Consider the following 22,407-nt stretch of genomic DNA (forward strand, 5'->3'; position numbering starts at 1 on the left):
ATTATTATTTTTTTGCTTTATCACAGTCCTCCAATTCGACTGGGTGGTATTTATAGTGTGGGGTTCCTTCCGGGTTGTTGCATCCTGCCTCCTTAGGAGTCCATCACTTTTCTTACTAAGTGCGCCGTTTCTAGGATCACACTCTTCTGCATGAGACCTGGAAGCTACTTCAGCCTCTAGTTTTTTCCAGATTCTTTTTCAGGGATCTTGGGATCGTGCCTAGTGTTCCTATTATTATTATTATTATTATTATTATTATTATTATTATTATTATTATTATTATTATTATTATTATATTTTTTTTTTTTTGCTCTATCACCGTCCTCCAATTCGACTGAGTGGTATTTATAGTGTGGGGGTTCAGGGTTGCATCCTGCCTCCTTAGGAGTCATCACTTTTCTTACTATGTGCGCCGTTTCTAGGATCACACTCTTCTGCATGAGTCCTGGAGCTACTTTAGACTCTAGTTTTTCTAGATTCCTTTTCAGGGATCTTGGGATCGTGCCTAGTGCTCCTATGATTATGGGTACGATTTCCACTGGCATATCCCATATCCTTCTTATTTCTATTTTCAGATTTTGATACTTATCCATTTTTTCTCTCTCTTTCTTCTCAAATCTGGTGTCCCATGGTATTGCGACATCAATTAGTGATACTTTCTTCTTCTTGATTTTTGTCAATCAACGTCAACGTCTGGTCTATTTGCACATATCACCTATCTGTTCTGATACCATAGTCCCAGAGGATATTTGCCTGATCATTTTCTATCACTCTTCAGGTTCGGTTGTTGCGTACCACTTATTACTGCAAGGTAGCTGATGTTTCTTGCACAGGCTCCAGTGGAGGGCTTTTGCCACTGATTCATGACTCTTTTTGTACTGGTTCTGTGCAAGTGCCGGGCATTCGCTTGCTATGTGGTTTATGTTTTCATTTTTCGTATTGCACTTCCTACATATGGGAGAGATGTTTATTTCCGTCTATCGTCTTTGAACATATCTGGTTCTTAGGGCCTGATCTTGTGCCGCTGTTATCATTCCTTCAGTTTCCTTCTTTAGCCTCTCTCTGTAGCCATTGCCATGTGTCATCGCTGGCTAGTTCTTTAGTCTGTCTCATGTATTGTCCGTGCATTGGTTTGTTGTGCCAGTCCTCTGTTCTGTCTGTCATTCTCATGTCTCTGTATATTTCTGGGTCTTCGTCTACTTTTATCAGTCCTTCTTCCCATGCACTCTTTAGCCACTCGTCTTCACTGGTTTTCAGATATTGCCCCAGTGCTCTGTTTTCGATGTTGACGCAGTCCTCTAAACTTAGTAGTCCTCTCCCTCCTTCCTTTCGTGTTATGTATAGTCTGTCTGTATTTGTTCTTGGGTGTAGTGCTTTGTGTATTGTCATATGTTTCCTGGTTTTCTGATCTATGCTGCGGAGGTTCTGCCTTCGTCCATTCCACTATTCCTGCGCTGGTATCTGATTACTGGCACTGCCCAGTGTTTTTTATGGCTTTTTTCATATTTCCGGCGTTGGGTTTTGACTTGAGTATGCCTTGAGTCTCTGCATATATTCTTTCCTGATCGTGTCCTTCATCTCTTGGTGTTTTTATATCCCCTCCTTCCATTATTCCTAGGTATTTGTATCCTGTCTCATCTATGTGTTTGATGTTGCTCCCATCTGGTAGCTTTATCCCTTCAGCTCTTGTTACTTTGCCCTTTGTATGTTGACTAAGGCGCATTTTTCTATTCCAAACTCCATCATGATGTCCCCCAGATACAATTCTTACAGTCTGGATTAGGGTATCTATTTCCTTGATGCTCTTACCATACAGCTTGATGTCGTCCATGAACATAGATGGTTAATTCTGTTGCCTCTTTTCTTGATTGGTACCCGGCATCCATACTTCTGTAGTACTTTTGTCATGGGAATCATGGCTACTACGAAGAGTAGTGGGGACAGTGAGTCTCCCTGGAAGATCCCTCTCCTGATATTAACCTTTATTATAATTATTATTATTATTATTATTATTATTATTATTATTATTATTATTATTTAGAAAATAAACCCCATTCACACGGAATAAGCCCACCACCACAAGCTTCCAAAGAATAGAAGTTGATCATTCGAAAGACGTAACAGAAGGCAATGGGAAATATAAGAAAGAAAGGATCAATTACTAGAAAATATGGTATATGTATATGTATGATATATATATATATATATATATATATATATATATATATATAGATATAATACAGATATACATACACACACACACACACACACACACCACACACACACACACATATATAATATATATATATAGATATATTATATAATATATATAATATAGTATATATATAAAATAAACTGACGAATTAATAAACAAACATATAAAAATGTCAGTAAGCAACTCTATAGGAGGTCTCAACAAGCGACTGGAAGAACTAATAAAGCTGAAATACGGCCCCGGATTTATATATATTCATCAGTCGCCGACTCGAGCGAGGATTAGAACCCTTCAGCTCATTTCCATATGATTCGTTGGCAGGGAAATGTTCGAATGCGTGCAACCCGACTTCGGTTCTTGTTCGGCTTCGCTCGCAATAAAGGAATCGAGGGTTTTTTTTTTTTTTTGTTTTTTTTTTTTTTTTTTTACTTCGCAGAACTCTGATGTACGAACAGATATTGAAAAGTGAATCTGCAGAGCTGTAAGCGCTCATGAGAGAGAGAGAGAGAGAGAGAGAGAGAGAGAGAGAGAGAGAGAGAGAGAGAGACGAGAGAGTGACTGATGACGTTGAGAGTGGAAGATACTGAGATAAGGAGGCGGTTCAGATACAGGGGCATAATAATAATAATAATAATAATAATAATAATAATAATAATAATAATAATAATAATAATTATATATAAATGATAATAAAAACAGTAATTGTTAATGGTTCATAAACATTAATAATAATAATAATAATAATAATAATAATAATAATAATAATAATAATAATAATAATAATAATAATAATAATAATAATAATAATAATGTGGACGTTACTAACAGGTATCATAAATGAAAGGCGGTACAACTACCGAGAGGATATAAACACCATCCCCTGCCAACAGTAAGGCTACAGAAGGAAGTGTAGGGGCACCAAAGACCAGCTCCTGAAAGGCAAAATGGCAATGAAGATTAGTAAGAGAAGGAAATCCAACCTAAGCATGGCACGGATCGACTACAAAAAAGCCTTGGACATGATACCACGCACATGGCTAATACAATCCTTGAACATATATGAGGCAGAGGAAACCATCAGCTTCCTCAATAATACAATTAGCAACTTGAATAAAGCATTTACAAGCTCTGGAATAAGACTAGGAGAGGTTAACATCAGGAGAGGGATCTTTCAAGATGCCTCACTGTCCCCACTATTCTTCGTAGTAGCCATGATTCCCATGACAAATGTACTACAGAAGATGGATGCTGGGTACCAACTCAAGGAAGGAGGCAACACAATTAACCATCTGATGTTCACGGACGACATCAAGCTGTATGTTAATGGTAAGAGCATCAGGGAAATATATACCGTAATCCAGACACTCTACGGGTTATACAACGAACGTTTATCTAAAGTTTCTGGCATCTGAATAAAATTGAAATTTACTTTCATAATTAATTATTTTAGACATACCAACCTTCGGTGCGTTGCGAACCAATTTAAGCAACAATAAGAAAACCATATTTAGGAACTATATGAAATTTAAGCACAATGTGAAAACCATATTTAGGACCTATATGAATTGATCAAGCAGCTGAGGCAACAATCATTTTTTAATGAAAAACTATATCTATAATGGGGGTTGACTTCCAAAATAAGGACAATAATAATAAAATAACAATAAAAATAAAAATAAAAATAATAAAAAAAATAATAATGAAACATCAATAAAATAATAATAATAAAAAAATAAAGTTGAAATTAATAACAATAAAAATTTCAAAAATAAATATATCAAACATAAAAATAAACAATAAAGTAATATTAATAAGAGATGTAATAATAAAATTATAAAAATAAAAAATAAAAAATTATTGATGAAATAATAAAATTTAATAATAATACAAACAATAAATATGAAATAAAAAACGAAAAAAAGAAATAAAGTAATATTATGATATAACAAAAAAATAAAAATAAAAAATATAAAAACTATAAATAAATTATTAAAAATGATAATAAAAATGTAAAAAAAAAATTAAAAAAAAAGATAAAATTAAAAAATAAACATAATGAAAGTAATAATAATTAACATTTAAAATATAAACAATAAAAAAGAAATTAAATTAAGAAAATAATAGTAAGAATTTTGTAAATAAAAGAATATATAGATAATAAAAATAGTAATAACAATAACAAAATAATAAAGATAATAAAAATAAAATTAATATAAATAAAAATAGAAGTACAATAAAAATAATAAAAATAATAACGATAACTTAATATAAAATAATGAAAATGAAAAAAAAAAAAAAAAAAAAAAAAAAAAAAAAAAATAAAATAAAAAAGAGTAAAAATTATGAAATAATAATAAGGAAAAGGGGAATAATATAAATAGAAATAAAAACAATAAAAAATTAAATATATAAAATACAAATAAAAAAAAAACATTACTTATAAAAAATAATAAATCTAAAATCTAAAATAATAATAGAATAATAATCAAAATAATAAAATATTAATAATAACAGAAAACAAAATATACAATCAAAAAAATAAAAAAAGGTAAAGATAAGTATAATAAAAATCAAAAATATAAATAAGAATAAAACAATAAAATAATAAGAAGAATAAAAATAACAATTCACATGAAACGAACAAAAAATTTAAACAATAATAATTAATTTAGAATGTTAATATTTAAAAAATAATAAAATAAATAAAAATATAAACTTATAATTAAAATTAATAAAATTATAATAATAAAAATTCAAAATAAAAATAATGACTAGATATAAAAACCAATAAAATGAAATAAATGAAATATAAAATAAAATCATGGACAATAATACTTAAATGTAAAATAATAATAATAATAATAATAATAATAATAATAATAATAATAATAATAATAATAATAATAATAATAATAATAATAATAATAATAATAATAATAATAAGGAAAAAGAACTGTAAAAGAAAAAAGATCAAATCGTCAAATAATACGTAGTAGTAATATTTAGAAAAAAATAAAAATAACAAAAAGTAAAATAATAATAATAAAAATAATAACAAGACTAAATAATAAAAAAAATACAAATTTAAATAAAATAATAATAACAAAAATTCTAAATAAAATAATAAGAATGGAATATAAAATAAAACAAATAAAAATAATAAATATAGTAATAATAAAAAAAAATCTAAATTATAAATATAATTAATTGAAAAAATGAAAATAAAAATAAAAAATAATAATAAAATAATACAAAGAAAATAATAAATAAATATAATAAATATATGTAAAAAAAGGTAAATAATGAATAATAATAATAATAATAATAATAATAATAATAATAATAATAATAATAATAATAATAATAATAATAATAATAATAATAATAATAATAATAATAATAGACAAAATGGTAACGAAGAAGAAGTTCAGTAGGAGAAGGAAAACCAACCTAAGCATGGCATGGATAGACTATAAGAAAGCCTTCGACATGATACCACACACATGGCTAAGTAGAATGCCTGAAAATATATGGGACAGAGGAAAAATACCATCAGCTTCTCAAAAATACAATGCGCAACTGGAATACAACACATTACAAGCTCTGGAATAAGACTAGCAGAGGTTAATATCAGGAGAGGGATCTTCCAGGGCGACTCACTGTCCCCACTAACTCTTCGTAGTAGCCATGATTCCCATGACAAAAATACTACAGAAGATGGATGCCGGGTACCAACTCAGAAAAGAGGCAACAGAATCAACCATCTGATGTTCATGGACGACATCAAACTGTATGGTAAGAGCATCAAGGAAATAGATACCCTAATCCAGACTGTAAGGATTGTATCTGGGGACATCAGGATGGAGTTTGGAATAGAAAAATGCGCCTTAGTCAACATTCAAAAAGGCAAGTAACGAGAACTGAAGGGATAAAGCTACCAGATGGGAGCAACATCAAACACATAGATGAGACAGGATACAAATACCTGGGAATAATGGAAGGAGGAGATATAAACCAAGAGATGAAGGACACGATCAGGAAAGAATATATGCAGACTCAAGGGCGATACTCAAGTCAAAAACTCAACGCCGGAAATATAATAAAAAGCCATAAACACTATGGGCAGTGCCAGTAATCAGATACAGCGCAGGAATAGTGGAATGGACGAAGGCAGAACTCCGCAGCATAGATCAGAAAACCTGGAAACATATGACAATACACAAAGCACTACACCCAAGAGACAAATACGGACAGACTATACATAACACGAAAGGAAGGAGGGAGAGGACTACTAAGTATAGAGGACTGCGTCAACATCGAAAACAGAGCAACTGGGGCAATATCTGAAAACCAGTGAAGACGAGTGGCTAAAGAGTGCATGGGAAGAATAGGACTGAATAAAAGCCAGGACCTGGAAGACCCAGAAATATACAGAGACAGGTGAGGAAACAGAAAGGACAGAAAAGAAAACAGGGAATGGCACAAAACAAAACCAAATGCAACGGTAGACAATATCATTGAGACAAGATAAAGAACTAGCCATCGATGACAATTGGCAATGGCTACAAGGGAGGGAGAGCTCAAGAAGGTGTGAAAACTGAAGGAATGATTAAACAGCGGCACAAGAATCAGGCCCTAAGAACCAGATAGGTTCAAACAGTACGAATAAAGACGGAAATAACAATCTCTCCCATACTGTAGGAAGATGCAATACGAAAAGGGTGAAATCCAAAACCAACATAGCAAGTGAAGGTCCCCGGCACTTGCACAGAAACCAGTCTACAAAAAAGGTGGCATGGATTCAGTAGCAAAAGCCTCCCCCACTGGGAACCTGTGCAAGAAAACATCAGCTCCTACCTTGCAAGTTAATAAGTGGTACGCACTGGCGTATGGGGGAAGGAAAACCAACCTGAAAGGAGTTGATAGAAAACAACGATCATCAAAGATACTCTGGACTAATGGTATCAGAGCGGTATAGGGTTGTGTGAATAGTTGCAAAAACAGACCAGCGGAAATACGTGACGATTGATTTGAGCAAGGTCAAGCAAGAAAAGTATCACTCCATTGATGTAGCAATAACCATGGGACGACCAGGAAGTTTGAAGAGCAAAGAGAGGGAAAAATTGGATAAGTATCAAGATCTGAAAATAGAAATAAGGAAGGATAATGGTATTATGCCAGTGGAAATCGTACCCTATAAGCATCGGAGGCAGCCTAGGCACGATCCCAAAGATCCCTGAAAAAGGAACATCTAGAAAAAAAACTAGAGGCTGAAGTAGCTCCAGGACTCATTGCAGAACGAGTGTTGATCCTAGAAACGGCAACACATTAGTTAATCAAGAGTCGATGGACTCCTAAGGAGGCAGGATGCAAACCCGGAACCCCACACTATAAAGTACCACCCAGTCGAATTGAAGGACTGTGATATAAGCAAAAAAAAAAAAAAAATAAATAATAAATAATAATAATCTTAATAATAACTAATAATAACTAACATAATAATAATAATAATAATAATGTAATAACTAACAAACAATTTACGTGATGTTTTAATATATAATTAAGAAATCTTAAGAAATCATAATAACATATTGATTACTAAGTGGCATTTGTCTCAGTTAATATGGTACTGAAGATATAAAAAAACGGAATATTGGCAATACTTTACAACTAATAAAACTAACACTACAATATGGATAATAAATTCATTAACAACGTATTGAATTTGAAACTGAAATAGGAAAATACGGGCCCAAATGGAGAGGGCGGAAAAGAAGAGAGGAGGGTAACGGTCAAAGCACTGGAAACCCTATGGGTGCATTCAGCGCTGAGGAGGTATAATTGAAGAGTAGAAAGGTTTGAAGTAACAGGAGGAAAAACCTCAAAGCAGTTGCTTTATGAATCATGGTTAGGTTAGGACGCGGGTGGAAAATAATCTGGAAAGAAAGTAGGACTATGAAAGTAGAAGGGAACGAAAGCGGTTGGGTAGAAAAGGAACGAAAGGGGTTATGCAGGTCAAAGCAGAAGAGGAATAAAATAATAAATAATAATAATAATAATAACTAATAATAATAATAATAAATAATAATAATAATAATAAAAGTGTGAAGAGAGTTTGAACTGACTTTCAACTGTCCAGGAATGAGCCGAGATCATCTGCGCCTGCGCCATACCTAACAAGATTTATAGACATATTTGGAACCTTTTAGAGAGAAACCAGGTACGTTTTCTTTTGGGCCATTTTAGTTGAAGCCTTAAAGCGCAAAGAATCGAATGAATCTCTCCTCTCTCCGCTTATTCTCTCCTCCGTCTCTCTCTCTCTCTCTCTGAAACTTACACCAGATTATTAGAAATTTAGTTCGAGGCCTAGCGATGCCGGTTAGGTCAATTAATCCTTTTGCAACGATTTATCAATCGGCCTCCTCGTTTTAATAATTTCAATTTATTGATTTTGATTCTATACCATGAAATTAAAATGATTAAAATATCAATTTATCTCGTTTTTTTTCTCTAACGTTTAAACTTTTTTTTTTCTTTTGTTTTTTTCATGTTTTGAATTACCTTTTACCTTTTGCTACGTCTTCCTAATGGAACGTCTTAATATTCGTTGGAAACGCTTTAAATTTCAAGCCAATGCCCACGATAACTAATAATAATAATAATAAATCTAAATAAATAATTAATAATAATAATAATAAAATAATAATAATAATAAAATAATAATAGTAATAATAATAATGATTAATAATAAATCCTCATAGTAAGCCACGAGTCTTCAAATGGAGAAAGGCAAAGTCCACAGTTTATGTAAAAGTAGATATAGTTTGAAAATTTAAAAAACCAGCAAGGATAGGTTATCCTTGCTGTTTTTTAAATTTAATTAATATATGTACTTTTTACATAAACTGTTGGATTTGCTTTCTCCAATGGAATAAATAAAATAATAATAATAATAATAATAATAATAATAATAATAATAATAATGCAATAATAATAAAAACACTAAGATCAAGAACGAAACTATCACTCATTGATGTCGTCAATACTATTGAGACTAACAGAGATTAAAAGAGAAAGAAAAGGAGAAAAAAATGGAATCAAGTATCAAAACCTGAAAACAGAAAATGAAGGAGGATATGGGAGATATTGCCAGTGGAAATTGTAAAAACAATAATCAATAGGAACACTAGGCACGATCCCAAGATCCCTGAAAAGGAACCTGGGAAAGCTATGCGGCCGAAGTAGCTCCAAGTACTGATGCCAGAATAGTGTGCTACTAGAAAAAAGGGCAACGTATTGAGAAAAGTGATGGACCCTTGCCGTCAAAGGGTCAGGATGCGACCCGGAACCTCACCCATGCTACCAAAAACCGCACAGTCGGGAATTAGGCATGACTGTGGATAGGCGCAAATAAATAATACACAAAATAAAATAAATAAAAAAGAATAAATTTGTAGTACATATAGCACATACAAGTTTAAACAAATGTGAACATACTCCTCTACTCATGGGTACTTACTTGTATTTCTGGGGGGTTTCCAGTTGACTAGAGCTACGGAATCGTTGCCATTAGGAAGCTTTCAATTTCAATTAATTTCAATTATTTGTGGTTGTATGGGTGTGTGTTTTTTTACGGTTTGCATGGAACCATGGTTTGGTTTCAGTCAACGGTAACCAAACGGGCTTTACGTTGACTTTCCTCCGAACCACGTCCGAGAGTGAACTTTCTATCACCAGAAAGAAATACAACATCTCTCACTCCTCAATGGGAATGTTTCTGTGTTGCCCTCCACCTCATTAGCGAATGCTATAATGGGCCTCACATAACATCTGGGACTTTATTATATATATATATATATATATTTACTATATATATATATATGAATATAATAAATATATATATACATATATATAATATTATACAAATACCCTAAAGGAATATTAATACCAAAACAAGCTCAATGTTTTGACCCACGGGAACTGAACAGCAGTCAGACCTTTGTTATTAATTCCTGTTTATTTCTGCTGTCCAAAAAAAGAAAAAAATCGTTTCTGGTAAAAAATAAGGTTTCGCTTGAAAAGAGACTTAACTATAAAACAAAGAAAAAATAAAGCGTTTAAAACAAAGAACTTATCCATATGAGAAAACATTACTCGTTTCCCTGAAAGGGGTTTTTGTAACGTTAAAAACAGCTTGAGTTTTTCCTTTTTCGGAACATTTATATAGTGAAGTTCCGTTCGTTTTAATTTTTTTCTTTTATTATTTTGTTTTTTGTAGTTTCTCACCGTTTGAGTCTGAAAGGAGAATTATTCGAGGGGAAAACAGATTTCACCTCTCTCTCTCTCTTCTCTTCTCTCTCTCTCCTATCTCTCTCTCATCTTAGTTTCTTTAAGTTTTTACGTCAACGTTAATAAAGGGAAATGGCATAACTGCATCGATAACTGAAAGAGAATTGTCTGGAAATAGAAACTAAATTTTCTCTCTCTCTTCTCCATTCTTTCTCCATCCGTCCTTCATCGTCCTCTTCTTCTCTCAGATATCAGCTTTCATTATTAAATTTTAAAGTAAACGTTGTAGTACCGTTTATATATTACTATTTTAGAAACTTTCTCTCTCTCTCAGAACAAAAGATTATACAATCAAACGAAAATTAAAAAAACGGGACTTGGAAAGGAAAAAGAACCCTCCTAGTAAATATCAAGCAAAAACCCCAAAAAGTATTGTACTCATATGCGAAAAAAGGATGAATAAAAGGAAGGAATAGAAAAATAGGCCCTCTGGAGAAATTGAAGGGAGATTAACGAAACAAGAAAAAAAAGGAAATATGCAACATATTGGCAGGAAAGATATAAGATGAGAATTCCACCCCTAGAATTGATAATGAAGATAATGAATACAGAAAATTAATGGATGAAAAATAGTGAATATTTATCAGACATAGATAATGAATGGAAGCTGCTATTGTTGCCAAGCTGATTAATGGAACTTAAAAATGGAGCTGCAGCCTCATGGGCCTGATGGTGTCCCCTGCTAATTTGTTTAAAGAAAGTAGTTCAATTCTATCGCAAAGCCACTTGCAATATTATTTAAAGACAAAGGTGGTAGATAACAGTCAAGATTTATGCTGGCACGCAGAAATTAAGCATATTTATTACCCCTGACTTTCAAAAGAGTGGATCAAGACTTAGAGGCAAAGTAATTTATAGGTGCCTGTGGAGTCTAAATGCATCACATATTATGAAAGTGTATGAAAGGGTTAAATGAAGAAAATATTATTAGGAAACATTTAATAAAAGATAATTTGCTTTAATATAGGACAACCCATGGTTTTGTACCCGGAAAAAGTACACAAACGTCACATATTATGAAAGTGTATGAATGGTTAATGAATGAAACGAAAAAGTGATTATGAAACATTTAAATAAAAGAAGATAATTTTGTTTAATTATAGGATAACATGGAGTTTTCTTTGTACCCGGAAAAAAGTAACAAACCCAAACCCAACTGTTTAGTCCACCGTGGGAGAAACATATACAAAAAATGGAAAAGCGGAAATGAAAACCAGGATGTCGGTTTTTATCTAGGACTTTGCAAAAGCTTTTGGACAAGGTATATCATAATATATAACCGGGCAAGAAAAATTTGAAAGAAAACATAATATAGTGGATAAAGTAGGAACGATGGTTTAAAAGTTTTAAAAAATTTTCACTTCACACAATAACAGAAAACTGATAGTTATTGCCAAACGATGAGAAAGTCGGATGAAGCTAAGGGTAATAAGCCCCCCGTGCCGGTTTGTGCCACAAGGTACGGTGTTTAGCTGCATTACTGTTTGTTATTATGATTGCAGATAAACCAGTAATGTTGAAGGACCTCAGTCGTTGAGTAGTTTTCGCTGATTGACACAAGCATCGGATAGAGAAACAAATTACTTGATTTGAAATGCAAGATAGGAAAACACGCTACAAAGAGACCTTAACAAAGTATATGACTGGCCCCCCGGGCAGAGGTAAATAGGATGGAAATTTAACTATCATCAAAGTTTGAAATCCACTAAATTTGGGAAGACAGGAGAAGGGAAAGCTCTATTTGCATATTAGGGGACCGAATAATGAGACAATTTCCCAAATAATGGAAGCAGTTTAAAGACCTTGGTGTGGATTTGATGAATAGGAAACATGTTATGCAAGCTGCTACAAATTGGCAATTCTATTGGCAAAATGTAAAAGCAAAAATGGGAATGTTGTAATGGCACTTCAAAACAATGAAAAAGGTGGTGAACACATGATTATGCTTTATTAAAACGTAATTGTTCGTAGTCCCACTTGAATATTGCAATTATGATTATGGTACCCACAACTATCAAAAGGATATTGCACAAATAGAGGATATGTACAAATAAGGTCCTTTACAGAATAGAATAAAAGAAGTTAAGGACCTTGACCTACTGGGAATAAAGACTACGAATGCCTTAAAAATTATAATAGTCCTAGAAAGGAGAAGAAAACGCTACATGATAAGTTCAGGCCATGGAAACAGATAGAAGGAATTGCCTTGAAAACATCATGGAGCTAAAAAAATATCAAGAAAGAGCAAGCAGAGGTAGATTACATAGTGCCCCAAAACAATACCAGGGAAAAATAAGGAAAGCACACCAGGGACATTAATCCACTACGCACCAGCTCATCGATCTGCAGGCGGTTGCTATTCAATGCGTTGCCTGCCGTCATCTGAGGTAATAGTATCAGGAGTGCGCGTAGATGTGTAAAGAAATAAGCTCGACAAAATATCCTAAGCTTGCATCCCAAGACCATCCAAGATTGGAAAATTGGCAAAATAATACCGGAAGATGCACTAGCAAACCTTTCCCCCACCCCCCCCCCCCCCCCCCCCCCCCCCCCCCCCCCCCCCCCCCTTCCCCCCCCCCTTGGTAAAGACATTAGCGGGGTGCCTCACACTTGGAGGGACCTTGGGGCAAACCCGAACAAAGATGTAAGGTCTGTTTAGGGTAAGGTCTCTCTCTCTCTCTCTCTCTCTCTCTCTTCTTCTGTCCTCGTCTCTCTCTCTTCTCATCCCCGTCTATCAAACAATGTCAGCCTTCATATATCCAAGGTTAACGCTTTGAAAGTACCTTTGTAACACTACCGGCGTAGGAAAGTTTCTCTCGCTCCTCTCCTCCATCTCCGATCTCTCTCGATCGAGGTGGTCTCTCTCTCATCTTCTCTCGTCTCTCTCCTCTCTCTGCTCGTCCTGAGCGAGCGAATGGGTTTATCTCATTCCAAAGAATTTTTATATTCATCCACATGCGCATGGAAAGATTCATTTTTTTTTTTTTACCCGAGAGGACTGGCAAAGGAGAAGAAAATAAAACTGGTGGATTACATGGAGTAGACCGATTGATTTTTAATTGTTTTTAATTCCTTTTACTTTTTCTGTTTACCATTTTTTTATACCTTCAGGTGTCCAGTTCAGGTTATAACGATTTACCAGACACCGTGCCAATTCAGGTGCCATCAGATCATTTTCCCAACGCTGTTAGGAAATTTTAATTTCTCTCTCTCTCGCTCTCTCGCGGTTGGGGTCTTCGGAGTCTCGTCCGTCTCTGATCAAGAGTCTGGAGTTTTGGACCAACATGGTGAAACTGCATCCCTCTCTCTTCTCGTCTCCTCGTCCTCAGTCTCTCGTGTCTGTCTCTCTCTCTCTCTCTCCACTTCGCCGAAACTAGTCAGGCCACTTCTTAAAAATTAAAAAATGTTCTATCTTCCCCCTAAATCAAAAAAAACCCAAAAAAAAGAAAACGTAACCGTTAAATATGAAAGTCATTTTTTCCCTAAATTTTATCAAAATTACACGTCCCAAATTTTTTTTTTTTCCTTTTTCGTCAAATAAGTATGAAGATCGGGTTCTTTGGGACTGGCCTTATTCAAAATATCGGTCACCATAGGTGGATTATTGTGTCTCAAAAGGCGCAGTCAAGCTCTCGTTCCTTGGAAAACCTTATACATTTTTGTTGTCGTCTGCCTTGGAGATGTTTCGGAAAACACACTTGTTTTGGGGCGTCAAAAACGAAACTAAATACAAAAAAACCAGGAATATACCTAAATTGTTTTTCTTTTCAGTGTGTCAGGAGTTGTCAAAAATAAAAGGGAAAAGAAGGGCCCAAGTGATGGTTTTTTCCCTATAAAAAAAAACAAAAAATAGTTTCGTTTTATCTAAGCTGGGTGACAAGATCAGATTGTTTTTTGGCCTTGTTTCCGTGCAACTTTGCCATTAAAGTTGGCCCTTGACGGGCTTAGGTATAACCATGTCTAGCTGTGTTGCATCGACATTTTTACAATAGCTTATGATACACCGAACACACAGACATACAGTACCATACCGTAATGAATAGTCGGTATGATATTAATGCATTAGAATATCTATATGTGCCCGGTTCCAATATATATATATAGTTAGTAATAATATACATACAATAGCAATTCCTAAATAGATACTTATTATCCATAATATTTGTATATATTGAACGCAATTTATTTTATATGTAAAGACGTTGTATGTATATTTTAATATATATATATATATAATATAATTTAAATATATATATATTCTACCTATATATATATATCTATAATATATAATAATAAATATAATAATATCTATAATATTATATATATATATTATATATATCATACTTATATATATATAATTATTAATTTATATATTATTATAATATATTCTTTTATATATTAGTATATACAGCATCTTTTAGCAGACGAAGAAACCCAAAATCCCAACCACATACGTAATCTAACCCCCACCCTACATTTTTCCTTTCTGGGGGGCCAACTGGTAGATGATACGTAACTAAACGTTGGTACCTGAGTGCTTATTTTAATTAATAATAATAGACATACATATAATTCATATTGAAAACTAAAGACGAAATAAACAAGAGAACAAGTTAACATAACAATTTCGTATTCCTTTGAATCAATTATCAAAACTTCTTTTCTAGTTCTTTTCCTTCCGTAAGAAAGAAATGAGGCCATGTGCCCGCCCGGTCAGGGGGGGGACGGAGCTTACGGATAGGGGGCGGGGTGCAGCCTGTGGTTCGTAACTCCCGGTGTCTATCATAGAGGTGAGACACGGCACGCGGTCAAATAGAGTCGTTTGTTTCACCACCGACGAAAATTTAAAATAAAAGCAAGCTGTATTTATTGGAAATTAATTCACTGTAACTGTTTAAAAGGCACATTATTCATTTTTTCACATTTTCATTTCTAATAAGTAAATCATGAACTATCCTATCCTAAAATTCCCTGTATCGTTTAACTCCTCCGACGCCGAAAACCAAATTTTTCCTTTTCAGAAGTTTTTTAGGACATCCCCCATAAGGGCTTGTTTTCCTTTAACTGCCCGGCCCCCCCCCCCAACCACCCCCACAACGTAAGTTTGCGGCTTACTTACCCTTTCCCGAGTAAGCGCAAAAACATGCATTTTTAGCTCCACGTTCCTGGACCTTAATCAATCGAATTATTCCTCATTAAAAACAAGATTAGGAGACTTCGAGGCTTACACTTTACGAAAAATGAGTTCTCGATTTTTTTTTTTTTTCACTTGTCCTTTTTTGATCTGTTTTGCTAAGGGAAGTTAGGAGCAGAAGCTTTGTTTTGACCGTTTGGTCAAAAGAAGTTTGGATAACGATCTCTCTTTTCTCTCTCTCTGTCTCTCTCTTCTGTCTCTCACTCTCTCTCTCCCCTCTCCTCGCGCGCGCGGGGTGGGTTTTAAATCTGGTTGGAAAAAGATTAAAACATTCTTTTCAGCAGCTCAGACCATAACAGTCGAGGAGAGAGAGAGAGAGAGAGCGAAGAGAGAGAGAGAGAAGAGAGCAATAACAACGGATTCTTGAATTTGAATCAGTTTCCCCTCCCCACTAGTAATTTCTCTCTCTCATCTCTTCGCTCTTCCTCGGGCTCTCTCTTCATCTGCCATCCTCTCATACCTCCTCTCCATGAAATTAAATGGTAGGGGGGGAGGTCCTTAATGAGTGAAGCTTCATTAAGACCGGATAGGATTTATCTGGGCGGCAGGCTATTAGCTTCACTAGGAGTCCTTTGAAGGTTACCGGAATGCGTTCGCGGCTTTGCTTAAAAATAGAAAAACATAAGGGGGGGGGGGGGGGGGGGGGGGGGGGGGGGGGGGTTGGGGGGGGGGGGGGGGGGGGGGGGCGGGTTTAGGATCCTTTCAGGATCTCCTTCATAATTTGCAACCTTCGTTCTTGTCCTGTGGTGCAACTTGAAAAAGGCGAAATTGGTATTTATTTAATCAATCAGGTCAGGATAATTTAGTTTGTGGTTCTGTGTTTTGTACCAAGACCAGAAAGCATGGGCGTTAAAAAAACCAAACCAAAGCTTGCATTGGGTAAACAGTTGAATAAAATTTTAAATATATTTTTTTCAATTGTTTTTGAATGTTTTAACATTCGAATACCATTTTTTGATATTGGTTAACTTTGAATACAATTTTTCATATTAACAACTGAATATCCATATTTTATGGTTGCTATACTTTGAATACTATTTTTCTATGTTGACATTGTGAATACCCATTTTATTGTATCTTGTTAAAACCATCAAATGACCTATTTTTTATGATTTAAATTCACTTTTGAAAAACCACTTTTTTTTGTTTGTTAAAATCGAATACCAGTTTTATGTTGTCAAACTTTGAATACCATTTTTTTTATTTATTGTTAACTTTGAATACCATTTTTTTATGTTATTAACTTTGTTTGAATACCATTTTTTATGTTAACTTTAAGTTAACATCTTTTTATGTTGCCTACTCGTTGCGTACCATTTATTATGTTGTTTAACATCGAATACCATTTTTGTATGTTGTTAACATACGAATACCATTTCTATTATGTTGTTAACATCGAATACCATTTATTATGTTGCCTCAACATCGAATACGCATTTTTTATGTTGTTAAATCGAATACCAACTTATTATCGCTGTTAACGATCGAATAAAATTTTTTTGTCGTTTAAAATCGAAATACTTTTTTTTGTTTTTTTATGGTTGCTAACATCGTAATACCATTTTTTTTATGCAGTCAAAACAGAATGATGGTAGCCAGGAAAATAACCTTATGGAAGTATTGCCATCTTAGATGGCAATGGCAATGATGTTAAGTTCGTGTCACATCGACAAACCCTTCTTGAAGAACCCCCATCCCGCCCGAACTCTCTGCATTTAATATCCAGGACAACGTTTTTCCTCTTCCCCTGGCCATGTTTCTTTTTATTTTAAGTTACTTCTGGTTCTGGCGATTGGGGTCCCTCTGGGAAAGAATCGTAAACGAAGTGATGAATTGCCAGACGTTTCCCCCCTCCCCCCCCTCCAATAGCAATATCCAATTTTTTGGGAAAGCGGACTAGGGTGAAGCAAGGCGTGATCCAAACCTGCAGCTTAGTGCGGGACGCGTGCAAGAGTTTTTTTCCCCTCCCCGTCACGCACTAAGTTGCCAAAACATTATACACATTCCTAACCTTGACGGCAAATTGCAATGTTGCTAAATTGTCTACGGTCAAATAGAGCCTTTGATTCAACCAAACAGAAATTGAAATTAAAATACGCTACATTTTATTAGAAAACAATTTTTCCTGTTTCTCTGTTTAACATGCGCATTATTTATTTTTTAGTAATTTTCATTTTTCTAATTAAATAATCAATAAAGAAAAAAGTCAAAAAAAACAAAATGCAAGAAAAGACATAAATCCCCTCGGCTAATCCTACTTAGACATTCTGAAAAAATTCCTGTATCTTTTTAACTTCCCGACGCGCGAAAAACCCTTTTGTCAAAACTTTTTAGGAGGTGTGCTTCTTCCCTACGGACCTTTCCTAACCCCCAAACCCCATAGAAAAACAAAACACATCAACCTACAAAGCCAATTCGTAGGCTTACTCCCCGAGTAAGGGGAAAAGACGAAAACTGAGTTGCTGTTGGGAAAAAACCTTGGATGAAACACGAGCCACTGCAACCTTCAATGGGTTTGGTTTCCGTAAGTTGAATACTTGTTGTGGTGAAAGTGATATATTATCACTGATGCTGATGAAATATGACCATTTGGAATTTGAAAAAAAAAATTCTAACGTGATCCTTAAAAGAACCTGAAGCCTCCAGTGTGGGTTTTCCGTAGTAAAGTTATGTATTGCATGAAAGTGATATTAGTTAATATGACACTGGCTTCAGTTTAATATAAATTTTATTTTGAATAAAAAAAGCCCAGAATAATAATTGCTTATGGCTTTGATGTCTTATATGAAAGTCGGTATAATACTACACTACTTTTCATGATTTTACACAAACGCACCACCGCAACCGCGATATATATATTTATATTATAATAAATTGGAAAAAGAAAAAATATATATATATATAATATTATAATATGTTTATTGTTTATATATATGTATATAATATATAATGATATGATTATATTCTAATATAATTAATAATAACACATACATACATACCATAAACAGGTTTCTTTAATATAATATACAGATATATATACCGATGAACACTTTCCCTTGATATAATCCCCCCGTTCTAAAAACCGGAAAAAATTAAAAAAAAACTCAACATCCAAGGGCATCTGCATAATGAATATCACTTTTTAGACTAATGTGTAAATAATTCCGGTGTAAAAATTGGCACACTCAGGAAACTACCTACCATAATCATCCTCCTAATTAGGGCGGGGAGATAATCAGCTTTTCGTACCCGGAAAAAAGTACCAATACAAACCCCAACTGTTAGTCCACCACCGTGAGGAACGTATTGTCAAAATGATGGAAAAGTCGGAAATGAAACAGATGTTGGTTTATTTAGAGCTTTGTGTCCAAAGCCTTTGACAAATAGTAGACCCATGAAATAATTATTTAGCTAAGAAAATTAGAAAAAACAACAATATGCCGTTGGTAAAACGTACGGAACGCATGGTTTTAAACTGAACTTTTTACACAACAAAAAGAAACAGATATTTTATTTGCGAAACGACGAGAAAATCGGATGGAATTAAGCCAATGGTAACTATCCGGTTTGTGCCAGCAAAGGTACGGGGTGTTAGCTGCAATACTGTTGTTGTTATTTGATTGGAATACATAGACAAGTAATGTTGTAAGGATTCGGTAGTGAGCATGGGTAGGGGGTTTAGTTTCGTCGAGAAAATAGTGGGGGGGGCATGACACAAGAATAAAGGTAGAGAAATTACTTGTGATGAAGATAGGAACGCCCACCCCCTCTACAAAGAGAACCTTAACAAAGTATATGATTGGGCAGAGGTAAATAGGATGGTATTTAACTCTGATAAATTTGAATCAATAAATTATGGAGACAGAGAAGGAAAGCTATATGCATATAGGGGACCTAATAATGAGACAATCACAAATAAGGAAGCAGTTAAAGACCTTGGTGTGATGATGAATAGGAACATGTTATGCAATGATCAAATAGCAATTCTGTTGGCAAATGTAAAGCAAAAATGGGAATGTGTTACGGCACTTCAAAACAAGAAAAAGCTGAACATGATTATGCTTTATAAAACATATGTTCGTAGTCCACTTGAATATTGCAATATGATATGGTACCCACACTATCAAAAGGATATTGCACAAATAGAGAGTGTACAAAGGTCCTTTACAGCATAGAATAGAAGAAGTTAAAGACCTTGACTACTGGGAAAGACTACAATCCTTAAAATTATATAGTCTAGAAAGGAGAAGAGAACGCTACATGATAATTCAGGCATGGAAACAGTAGAAGGAATAGCAGAAAATATCATGGAACTAAAAATATCAGAAAGAGCAAGCAGAGGTAGATTAATAATGCCCAAAACTATAACAGGAAAAATAAGGAAAGCACACAGGACATTAATCCCACTACGCACCAGCATCGATAATGCGCGTCTATTCAATGCGTTGCCAGCTCATCTGAGGAATATATCAGGAGTGAGCGTAGATGTATTTAAGAATAGCTCGACAAATATCTAAACTGCATCCCAGACCATCCAAGATTGGAAGATGCAAAATATACGGAAGATGTACTAGCAACTCTCTGGTAGACATTAGAGGTGCCTCACACTGAGGGACCTGGGGCAACCCGAAACAAGATGTAAGGTCTGTAAGGTAAGGTAAGGTCCCCAATAGATCTCGAGCCCTACTTTTTAATTAAGTTCGCGTCACGTATTTCAGAACGGACTTGGATCAAATTCTCTCCAACTCGTGTGAAAAAAAAGAAAGGTTACTGGTATCTAAAGGTCCTGTTCCAATGTGGGTTTTATAAACAGCGTAGGCAAGGGGATTCTACGTGTTAGTCTTTTAAATAAATTAAGCTTTCTTTAAAATATATTATTCCCGTTTCTTTTAAATATATTTCTCCCGTTTTAAAAACATTCCAAGATGGAAGGAATTCCGTTAATAATTCTGTAAACAAGGCCTATTCAAATAATATTTATTCTGCCAGCAAGTCTTGGTAATAACTTTTTAAATTTAATTAAGTATTTTTCCGTTCATAATTACTTACAAATTCATCACACGATTACTTTATGACTAATCATGCTGCTGACTTCGTCCAATAACGTTTGTAATAATATAAGGACACAAAAAGAAAAATCAATAGAAGTGCTTAGATAAATCTACATGAGAACCTATTGGCTAAATTATCCTAGATGTGGCAACCTAAACAGAGACAAAACATATCTACATAGTGAAAAATTAACTACTTAATCAGTGGCAAAATTAACGACCTAAATAGTGACAAAATCACTACCTAAATAGAACTACCTATAAATAGTGATGGATCTATCTAAATATCAAAGCGGCCTGAATAGTTGCAAAACTGCCTAAATAGCGATAGAGCAATCTAAATAGTGACAAAAATACCTGAATAGTGAAAAAAAAAACTATCTAAAAAGTGTCAAGGCTACCGAAATGGTGACAAAAATTGCCTAAATAATGACAAAACCACTTAAATAGTGATAAATCTATCTAAATAGTGACATCACTACCTACGTAGTGACAAACCTACCTAAACACTAACACAAATAACCTAAATAATGACAAATTCTAAATAGTGACACTACCTAAATAGTGAGAAACCTACCTAAATAGTGACACAAACTTCCTAAATAGTGACAAATTACCTAAATAGCAACAAATCTAACTAGACAGTGACATAGCACCTGAGACTATTCCAAAGAAGTGATAATTCTTTAATACAAAATATGGATAAATCTGTGGAGTTTTCTAGGAGATATATATAGGCGTATTTCCAGGAGACGTATGACCACAAACTTCAGTTGCTCACTAGATACGGTAGAGTGAAGTTGCGTCCCATACCTTTGGAAGGCGCTGCCAGATGTACAATCCATGGCAAGCTTTAACCTTAAATAAAATAAACACTACTGAGGCTAGAGGGCTGCAATTTGGTGTGTTTGGTGAAAGGAGCGTGGATGGTCAACATACCAATTTGCAGCCCTCTAGCCTCGGTAGTATTTACGATCTGAGGGGCTGACAGAAAAAAGTGCGGACAGACAAATCAGGCACCATACTTTTCTTTTACAGAAAACTGAAAACAGGTAAAATCTACAGAATGTCAACCCAGTGAACTGAAACTTAAGTGAACATTGCTTAAGTACAGAAAAATGACCATAATCCCAGCACCAAAAGGAGTCGAGATCTAGAGGAATAGGCCATAATCTTGCAAAGAATAGCCAGATTCTAGGAATAAACTGGAGGCTGGGAAGGGGTAAAACTGCTGAATCCGTAAAATGTCGTCCTATTTTAGAAATATTAGTCGGCATCGCTGTAATCGTCTAAACATATGACTCTTATATTTTCGTCATTTTCCGGAGAGAATTAACACTTCTTTTGTATCATCTATCATAAGACGAATTTTTTTTTTTTTTTTTCTCTCTCTCTCTCTCATCTCTCTCTCTCTCTCTCTCTCTCTCTCTCTCTCGAGAGAGGAGAGAGAGAGAGAGAGAGAGAGAGAGAGAGAGAGAGAGAGTAATGGCATCGCTACTACAACGCTTCAATTAGAAAACAGAAAAGCAATCGTTCGTATGTGAGTCAAAGAAAAAAAATATTCAGTACAACCAAAAAAAATTTGTAGGTTAACTACT

This window comes from Macrobrachium nipponense, chromosome 23 (genome assembly GCF_015104395.2).
Source record: "Macrobrachium nipponense isolate FS-2020 chromosome 23, ASM1510439v2, whole genome shotgun sequence".
NCBI classification, from domain to species: Eukaryota; Metazoa; Arthropoda; class Malacostraca; order Decapoda; family Palaemonidae; genus Macrobrachium; species Macrobrachium nipponense.